The 17,419-nt window shown below is 34.6% G+C and overlaps 1 pseudogene; it reads right to left on the reverse strand.

Annotated features, from left to right (window-relative positions):
- The window catches only part of LOC111738488, a 47,258-nt pseudogene that overhangs the window by 21,021 nt on the left and 8,818 nt on the right, over positions 1–17,419 (reverse strand).

Consider the following 17,419-nt stretch of genomic DNA (forward strand, 5'->3'; position numbering starts at 1 on the left):
TAACCACTATGCTGTACAGCTGAAACTAATATAAAATAATATTGAATATAAACTTTAATTGAAAAATAAAAATTAAAAAAAAACCTCAATCTATATTCTTTTCTAACCTATTCTGAAAAATGTCTGAAAGAAACAAGAGTATTAATAAAACACACACACTCACTTGAATTGAAAAACTGGCAGAAGCTAAATTTAGGAAGTAATCTATTTTCTTTTAGGCCACTATCTTTTAGTCCACATCCTATGTTAATTTGGTTATCTGACATTCATAGCCACCAGATTAGAAAAAAAATGTGCAAAGAGCTACACACTTTGGTTGTTGATGAATCAGGCAATGTTATTATTCATTTTGAATAGTTTAGGATATGATTGTTTCATGCATGCTCATCATCTTTTTTATTCTTCTTTCTCATTTCTTTAATTACAGGATCACGAAGAGACTATAGGATGTTACAGGGCACTGGATGAATCAGCAAAATACACATTTACTTATAAACTTTTCATATTTTTTCTTATAGGAAAAAAGTATGAAAACTGTATAATAAACAAAAAAATTTTGACCCTAAAAACATTTTAGGAGGTTAGAAATAGATTTAACAGGAAAATAAGAGGTCAGTATTTTTCTTTGTGAAAGGAACAATTAGCCAGGAGTGGTCAGGGACTGTCCAGTTATGACCTTTCAGCAAAGAAAATCATTCTGACTCTATAAATTTCTATATTCCAGCTAAGCTCTGTTACTTTTACTGTAAGGAATTACATTAGTTAAGTTACAATAGCTACTATAACAGATAAATCCTAAAATCTCAGTAGCTTAACACAAATCTCAGTGGCTTAACACAAGTTTATTTTTTGCTCCTGTAAATTCCAGGTAGTTCAGGGACTCAAGAATTCTCTGCCATGGAAGAAGTACACGGATCTGTGGTAAACAACTAGCTCTCTCTTCCACAGATACTGTGTTTTCAGGTAATCTCAATTTATTAGGAAAACTCCAACCATCAGTACATATACACCTGACTCCAGAGGCTCCTTCTTCTAGATCCTGAGATAGTCAAAAAGTAGAATCACTAGAAAATTGTAGTGTGGGAACTCCATGCACAACAAATCATAGAAGAATTTGAAAAGAGCACAGTTCTGTAGTCAATGGAACACTCCAGAAAAAAAAAAAATGGTAAAATTGCATTATACTACACATAAAAAGACAAATGTTAGACTCAGTCTTTATAGATCAACAGGCATTCTGATAGATTTAATAATAGATGTTAGGTAAACCGTGCTATCTATATCTGAAAGTTATTCTGCAACAACCCTAAAGAATCGTCTCCATTTATTTTGCTGATGCTTGCATTTTAACACATGAGAATAAAAAGTTCAAATGTATAGAGTGGAGGAAGGCTTCAACAGAAACACATTTTTCTGGATTCTCTACTAAAGTGGCAACAAAGGTCTGAAAATCAAGTTGCTGTCATCGGTATTTCTCCCCCTATCTTCAAGGATTAGGCAATGCACTGCCCACTCTATATTTGTCATCCTGTATACTGAGCTATTGGTCATTACATATCCTGTTTGCCATAAAACATTGCACCATGACCTTAATTGTTATGTAGAATCTAAGTAATTTGGGTATGTAACAGATAAACTGATGCAGGACACTTATCAGAGCAAATTGGTACCGCCGTTGCCAAAGATGTGGAGTTAAACCACAAAATTTTAATGTTGATAGGGCAGAAGATTTTTTTTTTTTACAAAGGACTAGAGATCTCTGAAGATGAGCATCTCTAAATTAAGAACAAAGATCACAGTGTAGGCTGATTCTTTCCCCAACAGTGTCATGGTGACAGGTGCTGAAATTGGGAAATAATGGTGAAATAGCATTCCAGAGGTGCTCCTCTGAGGAAGGCAGGACCCTTCTACAACAGAACTGCCAAGATACTGCAAATATCAAAAATCTTCAGAGTCTACCATCAGATCAATCTGTCTCCATTGTACCACTCCAGGGCCTATATTTATCACTAATTTTATAAAAGAAATGTTAGCACATATTAGAGCTGACAATACCTTTCTAGTCACTGCTGGAAAAAAACTAAAGGGATGGGCTCTCATTCTGATTCTTATATTTAGTTAAATTACTGCAATTGTTCATAATTTCATTTACTTAAAAACTTTTATTCAGCATCAACTATGAGCCAGACAGTATTTGGTCCTACAGAGGTGGTATTTAAAAAAAAAAAAAAGCCCTCCAAAATATACCTCTTCCTACATGAAACTGATATTCTAGGAGACAGATAAACAAATATTCCCATAAATATAGAAAGCAAACCAATAGAAGTCTCAGGAAAGAAAATGCAGCACTACGAAAACACATAATACTCTGGGGGTCAAATGGAGAACTTCAGGTGGTTGGTTTCAACATGTGAATAAAAGAATATGTCAAAGTGACCTACACCATGGGAGCTGGAAGCAGAAAGCTATGACTGGAACATAAAAAGCAAGACATAAATAATGTTAAATTGAATGAAATCATATTATCGGAAAGATTGGCTGATCACACAAAACCTTATAAATCACTTCAGGTATTGCCATCTTTACACTGCTTTTACAAAAGCAATGGGAGGATACTAGGTTCAAATTTGTTTTTTACTTAATCGTCCAAGTTGGAGGAGGGGGAAAATTCTAGTGGATGTGAAGAAACCCAAGAGAAGCTATCGTCTTCACCAACAGATTTCCGTTTCTGTGGACAACCTAAATTTCAGAATTTAAAAGGATTCTGTCATTGTGAGGTCTGATGGTACTGGCAAAATTACGGTGTCAGTCTTCTGTTAAACATTCGTGTGAAACTTAAAACATGATTTAAATTCTAGTTTCTAAGATTTATTTCTCTCTGCTATTATTATACAAAACCACTATTAATATGCTCTGGAATGAGACATCTACAGCGTCGATAGTAAAAAGCCTCTAAGTGGTAATCCTTTTGAATCCTTTCTTGTAATAGCTGAACATTTGCTGTACAAAACCAATGAAATTCACACATGCTGCTATGGAGTAGTGGAGCAATTATTACAGCATTTTTTTCCCCAAAGTATCTTAGGCTTTAGATGATTAGAGAATAGTCTTATGTTTTAAACTTCCTGCCAACAATGTGGCTTTTAGTTGCATTGGATGGAGGACAAATTGTAGTATAATGTATGTTGACAGCTTAATAACATGGGTTACTATCCTTGGTGTACTTTATGATGCAATACATCCTTATAGGTGTCTCCAGAGAATTGTGCTATGATTTTCAAGGCACAGAAAATTCAATAAACTAAAACAGTCTGAATAAGATTTCTGCTTTCTATATACTTTGGACATTTTCCTAAAAAATAAATAGGTGCTACCCTCCTAAAATATTTTTCTGACATGACTTTTCTGTTTTTATTCTTGAGCTATAGATTTTAAGATTGGAATGGTAAAATTCTTATTAAATTAAACATTAACAATATAAAAGTCTCTTTCTTTATATAATAAACAGTCTTTTTCAGGTCTCAGAGGTAAAGCTTCCCTTCTATAAAAAGCTATAATTGTGGTTTTCAAAAATCTCATTAAATATTTAGATCTTTTAGAGCACAAGTGTTTTCTGTTGAAGTTTAAACACATTTAGGCTAATTATTTCTAATGTTTTGACCATTGTACAAATACTTGTAGTATTAAATAGCTAACAGCATAAAACAAAATAGCAAGTCTTAAGTGCAGAATTCATACAATTACTCCTGGATTTAATTTTAACATGATATTTCTGGGTGAAAAAAAAATGGCAATACAATGTATTTTAAAAGTGATAAAGTAATAAAACATTATTATTAAATGAATGCAACTCTAAGTACAGATGTTACTTCATACAGCCTTACTCCTTTATTTGCAATTATATGACCATAAACAAAAGTTTAGTGTGTGTTCTCACACACACTAAACCCACTGTGATTCCATGATGGACAATTACCTAGTCATTTAAAGAAAAAAGACACACACTACAATAGTCTAAAAGAAATATCTCGAATATCACTTTATTAAAAAAAAAAGACTCGGTCATTTTATCATACACCTGTAAAGTAAAAAGGAAGGTATAGAAAATAACTACAAACCACTATCTTCCACAATTACTACCCTTTGTTCCATCGCTTTTTTAATAGCTGGATAATATGCAAATACAGAAAAACATAAAACAAGTTTCCTGTCCTAAAGGAAATAAGGACTTATTAAATTAAGTACTCTCTATGTTGCAGGTACTGTGTAAAATATTTGGCATACATTATTTCCTTTACTGCTCTAAGCAACTCCAGAGGATAAATTTCTTATGATTAACTCATTTTGTAGAGGAGGAAAGAAGAATCAGAATGGTCACTGGTTCACGTAAGATCTTAGAGCAAATAGGTGATGAAGCTTGGATTCGAACCCAGGCATGCAGAATTCAGAACCTGGAACATACAGTTTTCCTCACTGGCTAGGCAATTGATTTTCAGATTTTTAAAAATGCATATGAATACTAAATGAATGCAAATTTTCTTTATTGTTTGTTTGAGGACTCAGAAACTCAATCATTTGGGAGTCTGTCTGACATTCACTTCAGAATTTTCACCCACAGTAGAGCAGGCTCCTCTGTCCCCACCAACTCAGCATTAATACACTTGAAAATCTTATGCTACTTATCTCATTGTTATCATTATTATGACATTTCTAGTGGCAACTCAGAGCCAAACTGTCTATGAGTTCAAAACAAACATATGTAAAATAACCATCCAAGCTTTTGTGAAGTCCTGAAAGCTGAGCGAGGGAGATCTGAAAACAAATCGGATTATAGAGTGTGAGGCTCAAACCAGAAAAAAAGTTAATGCCCTTGAATTTCAGCCCGCACTGAACTTTTTGGTTCCAATGTCTTTGTTCCTTTTTCTAATTTTTTTTGGCCCAGAGCTTGTGTGCTTTCCTCTTCCCAGGGGTTCCACTGAGCAGCCCTATTGGAAGAGATCCCAGTAGAGAGCAGAGGTCTGAGGATTATTGAAGTGGTTTTCCTTTTAATCACTTAGAAAAACAGAGACAAAGCCAATCACCAGCCATGTGATTTGCTCCCTAAAGAAAGCCAGAATCAGCTCTTTCCCAGCGGTATTGTATTTTGAGCTTCTCTTCAAGTTTGAGAACCACACTGCTCTGGGAAGGGGAGAGAGGCAAGGAAAAAGTATTACTTGAACGCATTCATAAAATGGAGAACATAAACTATCATGCTCAAGCGCAGAGGAGATGCCTATGTGTCTCTACTCTTTCCCAGCACTTCGAAAATTTATTCTCGCTTTATTTCCCGGTTGAGGAAGTTTAACGCAGTCTCTATGCCTTCCTCTCATAGCTCTCTGATTTTTCTTCCGTGGGGTTTGCAATCAGAAAGTACTCTTTAAAAGCTAAATTAGGAACAGAAGATGAAGAGACCAAGATAAATCTGATTGCATTGGTCCTTACTAAAATTTAATTAACTAGCATTTAAATAAATACTCTCTAGGCAATTGCTGGGAAAGGAAAAAGTCTCTAAAAGCAGAGTCACAACTTCAGCACTGTCTGGTTTCACATGAAGCTTCCACCCCGCCCCGCCACCCCACGCTCCCCCAAAGAAAAACAACAGCAAAAACCCTGATGATTAGCAAAAAGGATTAATTTCATTTTCTTGTGCATTTGTAATTTTCAAGACTTTAGCCCAGTTGACAACATTCATTCCCACCCACCTCAATCACCCTGCCCCCACTTTTAAAACAAAAGCATCTATAAACTCAAACCAAATGTTTCCTCTCTCTCTCTCTCTCTCTCTCTCTCCCCACTCCCCCACCCCACCTCCCTCCCTCCCGCACCACCTCCCTCCCTCATTCCCTCCCTGAGAAACATCAGCAGACTTAGTCAAGCACAGGAGAAATGCCAGCAAGATGATGCTAACCCCAAGATGTGGGAGTTGGCTATGTTCCTCTGAGGCTTGCACAGAATGGTATTAAAAGTAACGAACACACAGAGGGACTCTGCAGGGCACGACATGGTTTGTGTTTATGCCTCATTGGAACACTGTGGGTATTAGCAATTCTTCTAAATCTACATGTGCGTGGTGTTTTCCGGTTTTGCAAATATACTGACTCACTTCTCAACAGATTTAGGATTCTTTCCCTTTCAATTGCCCAGTCCCCTCATTCCTAACCTGTGTCTGTCCTTCCCTGTTTCTCTCTTTCCCAAACTAGACTCTAACCAATTTGATAGAAGCTTTTCAGTCTCTTTCTAAATGATGTCCCTGTCTTCTTAGAGCAAATGATGGATGCCTACGGCTACATGCTGAGGTGATTTAGACAACTTGAGAAATTTCAAATTCCATTATATATTTAAATTATAGTTATAATATCTAGGATCTAAACTAAACGTTTATTAATTAATGTATAAAATGCAGCTTAATATTACAAACAACAAGTATCTAATAGTTTGGTTGGAATGCTCATTCACAGTCCTTAAGAACATTGAAGAAATGTTGCATATATAATTTTATGATCAAAAATATACATATGAGCTAGGTATACCACTAGAATTTGAAACTAGAGAAAATCAGTTTTCCAACCTTTACTATTCATCGAGACTTATGACTTTTGTCTAACAAGGAAATGGATGTGACTGTTTACATGAAGAAGAAAGAAAACAAAATTAAGATGGTACTATAGTAACCTAATTGGTCGATGTCATCTAGTGATGTTTTATTTGTGCTTCTATTTCGTAAAAGGCCCAGAAATCACATTATTTTAAACCGCATGTAAAATAACAAGTCAACAATGACAATAAAATTCCAAAAATCAAGTGCATCATGATACAGCTTTCCCAGGTAGGAGATTCGAATCAACTGAGTGAACCTTCTGAATAAAATTGGAATACATGTGCAACTACCAAAGCTTTGGCCCACGGCTGGATGATTTCCAAGTGAAATAAAATCTGGTACTGGAAGAAAACAAGTCACTAGAAAATTCACGGTCATTATGTGCTTAACATTAGTCAGCTAATAGTGAGGTTACCTCCTATTAAGGCCAGACTGTAAAGCTATGGCAATTTCTTTGCACATAATAGGGATGTACCAAAAAAAGGAACCGATTAGATTACAATTATAAAAGCCATTGCAAAGCCCTAAATATATCATTGGCAGGGTTCCTCCAAGTTAAAAGTGCTAATCTCCGATACACATCAGCTCTGGTTTGGCTTGTCTCGTTAGGTAAACAAAATGTGTCTTGCCTGTCATTGCCATAAAATATTAATGCACTGGAAGTCTCTAAACCTTGCTAAGCATAAGGCCTATTATCACACTTAAGAGCAAAGCAATCTAATAAATCGCTGGCTGTATAAAAACTAAGTCAGCTGGCAGAGACAGTAATCTCCCTAAGGGATAGTAACAGCCTCATCTTCAACTACAGCAGCTGCAGTTCCAGAGAAATTATGTTTCTTCTGCTCAGTAAAAATACATTTGTGCTGAATTCTGTTATTTAAACTCTAATGGAATCATTAGGAATATCCATGCATTATGAGTAATAGAAAATTAACTAAGAAAATCATCTACAATGCTGTCATATAATAGGCACAGTATTTTTATTAGGCTTGAATTTTAGAGGGCTAAATCTGATGTAAAATCAAGCTGCTTATTTCTAAACTCATTTGGAAGAGTATGAGCCCCCAACTCATACATACATAATCATGTGTAAATACTGAACACTAAGCTGATACCCCTAAATGAAAGCAATTCACTTGTTTGGCCCTGGTGTTAGTCCTTCAGACAGTATATTACATAAATGGAATATTGTTGCCATACACCTTAAAAAGTTATAAAATTGCTGTTACTTTGCTATTTTATGCTATACCTAACCAATCTCTAAAAACCATAAGATATATGGTTTAGAATGGACCATATCTTTATTTATCCCACCCCCACCGCACATACACGTTGACCTAGTCAAGTCAACATATTTCCAGTAATAGACAAAAGATGGGCAGATAGAGTTTTAAAATACTAGTAACAAGTAATAATAAGTGCTTTCAGATATATTAATTCATTTCATGCTCAGCAAGGTAAGCACAGCTACACATCCATGTCAAAATGAATAGATAATTTGTTCACAGTCAACCAGTCAGCAAAAGGTACCATCAGTTCTTAAATCCTGATCAACTGACTTTGAACACCACACCTCTAAAGGCAGCCCAGGTTTTGTTGTTGTTGTTGTTGCTGCTGCTGCTGCTGTTGTTATTGTTGTTGTTGTTGTTTTTTTTAATGTACAATTCCATCTTGCCAGACATACTGCTTCAAGTCTTGAAAAGCATTTAGCATACTAATATGTAATTGCTATCCAGGGATGTTAATTTAAGATTTCATGATTAATGAATGATGTTACCTTTCATATGACATTCAGTAATAAAATGCCGATGACCTACACACATGAAAAATGTGAACCCAAACAACCTGTTATATTTAGAAGTACTTTAGGAGTTGAAAATATATTTAAATCAGAAGGGAAAAAAACCACTTTTTTTAATGACTCGGGATCATAGGCTTTAAACTTACACAGAGACTGATGAAGCACTTAACAAGATCTGTTATATGTATAGTGATAGTGCTTCAGTATAGGAACAAAACCCTCTCCTGCGTATTGTTTATAGTGATAGCTTTCTCAGTAAGGCTATGCCATTTTCTCTATGTTGACAGTACACTGGTGTCAGACAAACTAAAGAAAATTGTCGTTATAATTCAGTGTGCATTATTTTGTCACTTAGGAAGAACTAAATCATTATAAATCTGGAGACCTTCAGTCCTGTGAAAAGTGGGTCTGGTCTGCAAGTTGCACAATTATATAATTATTCTGATAAGATCTACAGTAGACAGCGATATCAACCTCTCTGAATTCCTAACACTTTTTCATTTTTTTTTCATTTGTTTAATTGGCTTATATCTGTTGAGAATCTGCTCTGTATTCAGCATTATGTAAGCTGCTGAGTTTACAAAGGCAATTAAGTTTCAATGCCTATCCTCTAAGTATCCATGTTGTTGCAAAGAAATATTAAATTAAATTGAATAATGCATTCAGGTATGCTGATAATAAAGACAAAGTGCTCAGTTACACACGAGATGCAAAAAAAACGTATATTTCTTAATTTTCTAAAATCAAATCTAATCTGGACTCTAAGACTTTATTCGCTATTGTTGACAAGAAGGGCATCATCAGCCATACAGGCTCCCCTCTTCTTTGCCCTTTGGTCCCAGGAAAATAGCAGATCATTTTAGACCTTAGTGCACAGTGGTTATTCTCAAGGTCATGGTTCATCCTGTTGCACTATGTCAATCAAGCACAGCCCCTCAAAGCTGAGTTCCCTCTCCTTATCCTCCCTCCTCTGATCTTTGTCAAGGCTTCCAGAGATCAACTAAGCACTTAGTGGCCACTTTCTAACACTCCAAAATATCTTACTTTAAGATACTACATTCAAATGAGTTTCCATTCTCCACCTTCAAAAACCTGAAATGTTATTTGCCCCTCTCCTTTCCTCTCTATTGCAAATTATTCTGTCATTGGCACTAGCTGTTCTCTTCTCCGACTGTGTAAAAAATCTAATATTTCTCTCTTGGTTGGTTCCTATAACAGTTATGTGTAATGGCATATAGACATGCTGAATGACTCATGGAGTCAGGCTTCAGACCTTCAAACTAGAAAATACCTGCTTACCTATTCGAGGCCAAAAAAAAGTCAATTCAAAGAAATGCAGTACCAGTCTCCTTTTCCCCAAAGCATAAAGCCCTTTCTTTCATAGGCAGCAGAATATAAATAACATGGTTGATTTGGTGCACCCTGCACTTTTAAATTCTCAATATCTCATCCTGTTACATTTACAACACAAGTACTCAAAAAGGGTGCAGATGAATTGCTACCTAAGTCCTCAGGTACACCATGGTCTTTCACAATCCCATTTCCACAGTCGCATATGACATTTTCTCTCTTGGAAAGAAAATGCTGAATTTTCAAGGCTCAGTTCAAATGTCAGCATTCCTATTAATTAATTATCAACTTCTCCAGGCAAAGAAACTTCTTACTCTCTTCACTTCTATAGCATTTTTAACACTACATCTATAGTATATTTGAGATTATATTGTAATAATCTATTTATCTCTCTACCCCAGATTACTATCTCCTAGAGGACATGCACTATTTCTAGATTATAGCTGTGTTCCTAATAGTCTGCAGTCTCAACATCTAGGATGACAATAACAAGAGGGCAAACAGGGGCTGTTAAGGCAAAAAATAGACAAGATCAAGACAGCAACTAGGCCAATATCCAGAAAATACTGATGAATAATTCAAGTCATCCAAATCAGCAGGATTGGCACTCACAACAGGAAGCACTGGGATGACAATGGGAAACTTGGCATCAGGCTAATGGCAGTGTTTAGATCTAAGGGTTCTCCTGGGTTGAATTTAGACACCAGCTGGTCACATGTGGTGCTGGGACGGATGAGGAGCAAAGGCAGTTGCTGTTCCTGCCAGGTAAACTAGAGATCAGAGTGCGAGAGGAGCCTAGGAAAGAGCTCAGCGCTAAGACCAAAAGGGTTTTTCCTTTGCATTCCTTTATAATACTAATCATCAGAAACAGCAGCAATAGTTAGTAGTAGCAATTTTTAGTATTATTATGAGTAGTAGCAGTAAAAAATAATCTCTCAAAGTCTCCAGCATACTTTCCTTTATATCCCATTAGCCAGAATTAGCTAAATAAAATAATGCACTCAAATATGTTAATAATGGAGACAAAATGCTCAGTGACACACAAGATACAAAAATATTATATTTCTACATTTTCAAAAAAAATCTATTCTGAACTCCAAGACTCCATTTGCCAGTGTTAACAAGAGTGCCCTGTCAGTCGTACTGACTCTTTCTCCCTTGCTTTCTTTGGTCCCAGAAAATGACAGAGCATCGTTAGTCTTAAGCATGGTATTCATTCCTAAAATCAACTAATTATTCCTTGCTCATTATCAGTTGGACTTTCTTGATTACTTTAAAACAGTAATGAAACATTCCCTGCGTCTGAGTACATCGTCATACAAAGTTAACAAGAAAAAAAGTAGAAATGATTGTTGGTAGGCTACCAAGGGTACCTACCACAAGCAAGCTGAAAAAAGGTCCCCGAAAATGTCAAGAAGAGATAAAGGGATGGAAAGAATGAAAGAAAAGTTATAAAACTATTAAGAATACAAATAGAAATGTCAACATAAATTAATATATAAATTTTACAGGAAAAGAATAGAGGGCAAAACATTTTTAAGAACAGTAACTTAAAACTCTCAGAATTAAAAAAATATGTATAAGACCTAAGATCGAAAGAATGCATCAACGGCAAAATGAATAAATTAGGATAAACCCATACCATGACATGTTATAGTGAAAATTAAGTACATTAAGTAAAAATAAAAAGTTCTTTAAGGTTCCACAGAGGAAAATCCAACCACTCATAAAAGAGTTAGAATCAGACTGACTAGAAATTTTCAAGGACATTATAGTCAAGAAGACAATGGAGTTACATTTTCAAATTGTTAAAAGAAAATCACATTTTACCGGAAATCTATATCCAATTAAACATTTTCTTTAAATGTGAGTATGAAATAAAAACATTATCAAGCACAAAGAGCTTCAAAAAGTTTATCACACAAAAACCCCTTTGACATGTGAAAAAATACTTCCAGAAGAATGCTGCAAATATATGGGAAGTAAGGGGAAATAAATAGCTTAGGGGAAAATTTATCTAAAAAAGCAATGACCATAAGAAAGAAAATCTAAAAAGCAAGAAAATGTTCACAACAATTAAGAATTAAAATTCTAGTTTAAAAAGTTTAAAAAGCACACTACATTGTCAGAAGTAACTCCCAATAATAAGTAATTAAATAAAAATGTCTGTTACCATTAAGCAAAAGACCCTCTGAAAGATTTGTTTAAAGATTCAGAAATATTAAACAGAGAAACACATGAAGTTTGAAAAACAAGAGTTAAAAAAAAAGATTACACACAAATATGGACTAAAAGAAAGCTAGAATCAAACAAAATTATTTAAAATAAAAATTATCATAAGGAAAAAAATAGAAATGTTATCTATCGGTTATATACAATCACCATGAATCTATCTCTCTCTAACGGTACAGCTGAAATATTGTATAAAAACTACTCACAGAACTACAGAGGAAAATGGATAAATCAACAATTGTAGTTGGAGATATTAACTAATAACTCAGATAAATCAAATAGACCAAAAAAAAAGGAAATATATTTCTTACAGATTAAAAAAAAAAGTAAGCGCTAATAAACTATATAGAGACTATACATTTACTTCAAGTAAAATTTGAAAATTTTAAAAATTAACCTGTACAAGGCCATAACAACTCAATAAATTCCTAAGAATCAATATACAGACTTTACCTGTAAAGCAATAAAATTATAAACAATGATAGAGAGACGGCTAAAAAATTAATGTCTGGGAGAAAATACTTCTCAATAACCCTTGCATTCAAGTAAGAAAATTATGACAGTCTTAGAACAGAAAGCTAGTAGTAGCACTATATTTTAAAATTTGATCATTCTCATAAAACAGATTTAAAGTTATGTTAGGATTTTAGTTGACCATAAATTCAATATGGACCAACATAGGTGAAAAAAAAAACAAACATTGAACTAACAGCAAATGAGATTTAATACCTTTTTAAGTGCAAGTACAGTATCCAAAATGAAGGTGGTCAGACTTCAGCTTGAATATTGTATCCTGTTCTAGATATGTTGTATTTTGTATACTGTACTACAATATAAGGAAAACAATGAGGAAAAATAGAAAAAAAGGGAACAAGGATGGAAAGAGACCTAGGCTCAACATCTTATTCAGACAGTTGGGAGTTTATTGAGAGTGACCATCTGCACAGTGTGTAAGCAGGTAGATAGATGGTCTCTGTTACTCCGAATGGCAAAAGTGAGATCAATGTCTGGGAATTCCAGTAGGCAGAAGATAAAAAAGAAACCGCTAACAGTAAGAGGTGATTAAAAACAACTGCTCAAAATCAGTTATCAAGGTATGACAGGGATATTCAAGCAGAGGCGCCCTTCTGATGCAGTAAAAGGAACTAGTACAAAGAATGAGTCGTCGTACAACTGAACACCTATGGTCCTCTGAAACTCAAAATGTCTGCAGTTCTGTTTTCACAATAAAAACATCAACTCTTTGAAAAGGAATAATTCTCTTAATGATATATTCGTGATTGTATATGTAGAAAAGTAGTGTTTCCCACTGAATTTAACATTTTCGTGTTTCAACTTTCTGTTAGCAGACAGCTTTAATGATGTAAAGTCAGTTTGCCTATAATTTTATCTTTTAGCCCTTATTTACCCCTCAGTACTACAAATAGAGTGCTAAGACTTGTGTATGTTTAAGATTCTCTAGAGTTTATCTTACTTTTTCATTTGACTAATAATAATATTAGAAAATATTTATTTCACAAGACTGTAAATTCTTTATTTAAAGATTTTTACAATTATAGTTGATATACTATATTAGTTTCAGGTGTACAACATAGTGATTAGACATTTATATACCTTACGAAGCGATCACCACAGTAAGTCTAGTAAACATCTGGCACCAAACATAGTTATTACAACATTATTGACTATCTTCTCTATGCTGTACTTTAGATCCCATGACTATTTTTATAACTGGCAGTTGGTATTTCTTAATCCCCTCCACCCTTTTCACCTATCCTCTTACCTCCCTTTCATCTGGCAACCATCAGTTTGTTCTCTATGCGCGTGTTTCTGTTTTGTTTTTTTGTTCGTTTATTTTGTTTTTTAGATTCCACATGTAAGTGAAATCATTTGGTATTTGTCTTTCTCTATCTGACTTATTTCACTTAGTATAATACCCTCTAGATTCATCCTTGTCATCATAAATGGCAAGTTTCATTCTTTTTTATGGCCGAGGAATTGCATTGTATATATGTACCACATCTTCTTTATTAAATACTAAAAGAAATTGCAAAGAAAGGTTGAAATTTTCTAATTTTCTTTTCCAAAATGTGAGGAATGTGTGCGTGTGTATGGTGTGTGTGGCATGTTTGTGTGTGTGTGTAGTGTGTGTGTGTTGGGGGTGAGGTTGTGATGTATGTTGTATTGAGACTAAATTATTTGTGGAATCAACTCTGTATTTAGAGTTGAAATAAATAACCCTTCGACCATTGCAAAGTTTCTAAACTTCTCCAAGACTTAATTTCCTTTTTTTGTAAAATGTGGATGCACAGCGTTTTTATGAGAACTAAATAAAAAACTGTACGTGAAAGAACTTCTTAACCATAAAGCCCAATATAAATGTTCTAGTTGTAATTATGTGGTGAAATTGGAAGGGGAAACTAAATCTTAAGGTCTCTTCTAGAATGTTTATTTTACTAAAAGAAAGTCATAAGAAAGAAACATGATATAACAAGATGGCAAGGAAAAGTCGTGTGATTAGTATACGTGGTTACAAATTAAGTTTTTCATCTAAGAATGTCCTTCATCTAGAATTACTTTTCAAGTTTCCTTGCCCCTGCCCAGCTGCTCCTATGTATCCAGCTCACTCCCTCAGGGTTCTGATTCCTACTATTTTTAACCCCCTCAGACTTTGATCCTAATATTTTATTTTTAGCTTTGCCTCACTACCTTTATGTCCTCACATTCCTGTTTAACCCAGATTGTTTCATATTCAATCAATATAATGATTCCTGTGCATACACTTAACAGACACACATACATATTTATCATACTTTCCTGGAAAAATTCCAAACCTAGTTAAATTCAATTATCCACATGCTCACGCCCCTGCGAGCTGATATATGGAGGAAAACAAAACCACTGGACTCATTTAATAACCATGACCACTAACTGCAGGACTATTACATTTTGCTAGTCTTCTCCTCCCATTCTTCTAGACTGTCTCCTGCTTGATCATCTGTTCTCCCAATTTCAACACTTCTTCCCTCATCTTTATTCTCAGTTCCCTTCCCATTTCCCTGAAAAAAAAAAAATGGAACAAATGAGAAGATGGCTTTTACAGACTTTACGACCTCACATCCCACTACACATATCTGTGCCCATATCTTTGACCTTCCCTCTTGTCACTATGAATATTCTGTCCAAATTAAAGCCAGTCTCTCCATTTGTGCACCAGATTCTAACCCTTCAGGCTACTCCTAAACATTGCACATCGCTCCTTCGTTTCCTGTCTTTCTCTTCTTCCACCATGATTTTTCTTGACTCTACTAGACCATTACTATCATCATATGGTCATTCTAAAATCTCTCAACTGCATACAATTCTCCGGATTCCATCCCATTCCATCCCATTTCTGCTCCCCTGGGAATATGTCTGTCTGTCTGTCTGTCTGTCTGTCTCTCTCTCTCTCTCTCTCACACACACACATACGCACACACATAGTTTTTTCCATCAGTGTACAAACATCCTATTACTTCTTCCACTCTAAAAGAAAAAATAAAATCCTATAACCCTGTAATCTTTCTAGCTAATGTTCTATTTTATTCTTCCTCTTGGGAGAAAACTTTCAGGAATAGTGTTTGATATAACGCCTCCAATTTCTCTGTTCCTTCTTTTCCTTAGAATCCTTAGACCTCTGCACCTACTGCTTTAACTAAAATTTCCTTATCCATTTTACAAATGCTCTCCATCTAATAGTCAATTTTCATACTACTGAATTATATGTTAGCAGCATTTGACACTTTTATATTTAGCAATATCTCCAATCTGGAAAATCTAGTCTCGGTACTTGTTTGGGTCCTCTTCTCTTATGATCACCTTGCCATACTGACCACCTAAATGAAACAGCAACCTCCCTCCAATGTAAACACACACACAGGCACATGAATCCACACAAATATGCATACACAGATTCATAAGAGAGATCCTATCCCCTTTATCCAACTTGATTTTTTTCCATAGCACACATCACCATTTGACAAACTATATACTCACTTGTTTTGTACATTCCATCTCCCACCATTTGAATAGACGTTCCAGAAAGACAGGGATCTTGTTTTGTTTACCTTTAAATCCCCAGAGCCCACAACAGTGTTTGACATTCAGCAGGTATTCAACAACTTTTATTTGAATGAATGAATGAATGAATGAATGAGTGAGTGAGTGAACTCAATATTTATGTTTAGGAAATTTCCAAGAAGATAAAAATAGTAGTTTAATTAATTAGTAATGACAAGTCAAACATGTTATTAAGGTATGATATAAATATTCCATACATGTATTTATTCATTTGTAGTATTTATAACTTGACTTTTCCAAAAAATGATTTGAGGCAGCTGATATGTATATTGTATTGCTATTTATAAGCTGAGTATTGAATATTCTGTTTTCTATGAAGGAAAGAAATGCTGTCTAGTTTCTCTAGGAAGTAAACTTTTGAAAGATAGGAGAAGGAACAGACTAATAAGGCTTTTTTTCAAACAATAACTGACCAATAATTTGTCTGATTTTTTATATAGTTAAAAAAACATACAAGTGGACAATACCAAGGTTGGGTGATATATGGGTTAATAGAAACCAAGAGGATTTTTATTTTAAGTGTGAAGATGTCAAAAGAGCCTCTACTCTCTTTTTTGATAAACCCGTGCTTCTTTCCAGTTTTATTAGCTCAAAAGACCATTCTACACATACCAAATACAGCACTGAAATCTACATATTGTTAATAAAAAAAAAAAAAAGTCATTTAAAACTTTTTACTGTTACTATTTTGGCATAAAAATAGAGGTTTTTTTTTCCCCAAGACTAAATGTTTTAATTAGTCAAAACATGTAAAATCTCTCTAACTACATTTATGTGTCTAATACAAGTTTTTGCCAAACAAAAAGTAGAGCTATCTTTCAGTTTCTGGTAAGAAAGTAATTTTCATGATGAGATTGGCTAGAGTCTGGAACAAGTTTTCCATAGATGTACAGAATGCTTTGAGCCTCATTAAAATAAAACCATACAAAACAGTGGAAAATGTACTATAGTCTGAGGATAAATGCTGCCCAGATCCCTGGAGGCTGCAGCCAGAGCTGAATAGGCCTTTTCAATCTCCAGCCATTATGATTCTAGGTAACTATTCTGAGAACAGATGAAAGGAGTGGTTTTTCTATCCACGTTGAGCTCCTATTAGCCCCTTGAGGAAATAAGGGTTTTACAGAAAGTGTGAGTTCTCTAAGTGTTACTGAAATGACCTTGTTTAATTTCCTTATAAAAAGGCAATCTAATAATAGCTACATCTTCTAATATTAACAAAGCTGCAGAGTTACACAAGTTAGAATAATTTTCCTTTGCTTGGATGGCAAAATCCTTCAATG

The sequence above is a fragment of the Pteropus vampyrus genome, unplaced genomic scaffold (genome assembly GCF_000151845.1).
Source record: "Pteropus vampyrus isolate Shadow unplaced genomic scaffold, Pvam_2.0 Scaffold39, whole genome shotgun sequence".
In the NCBI taxonomy this organism is placed as follows: Eukaryota; Metazoa; Chordata; class Mammalia; order Chiroptera; family Pteropodidae; genus Pteropus; species Pteropus vampyrus.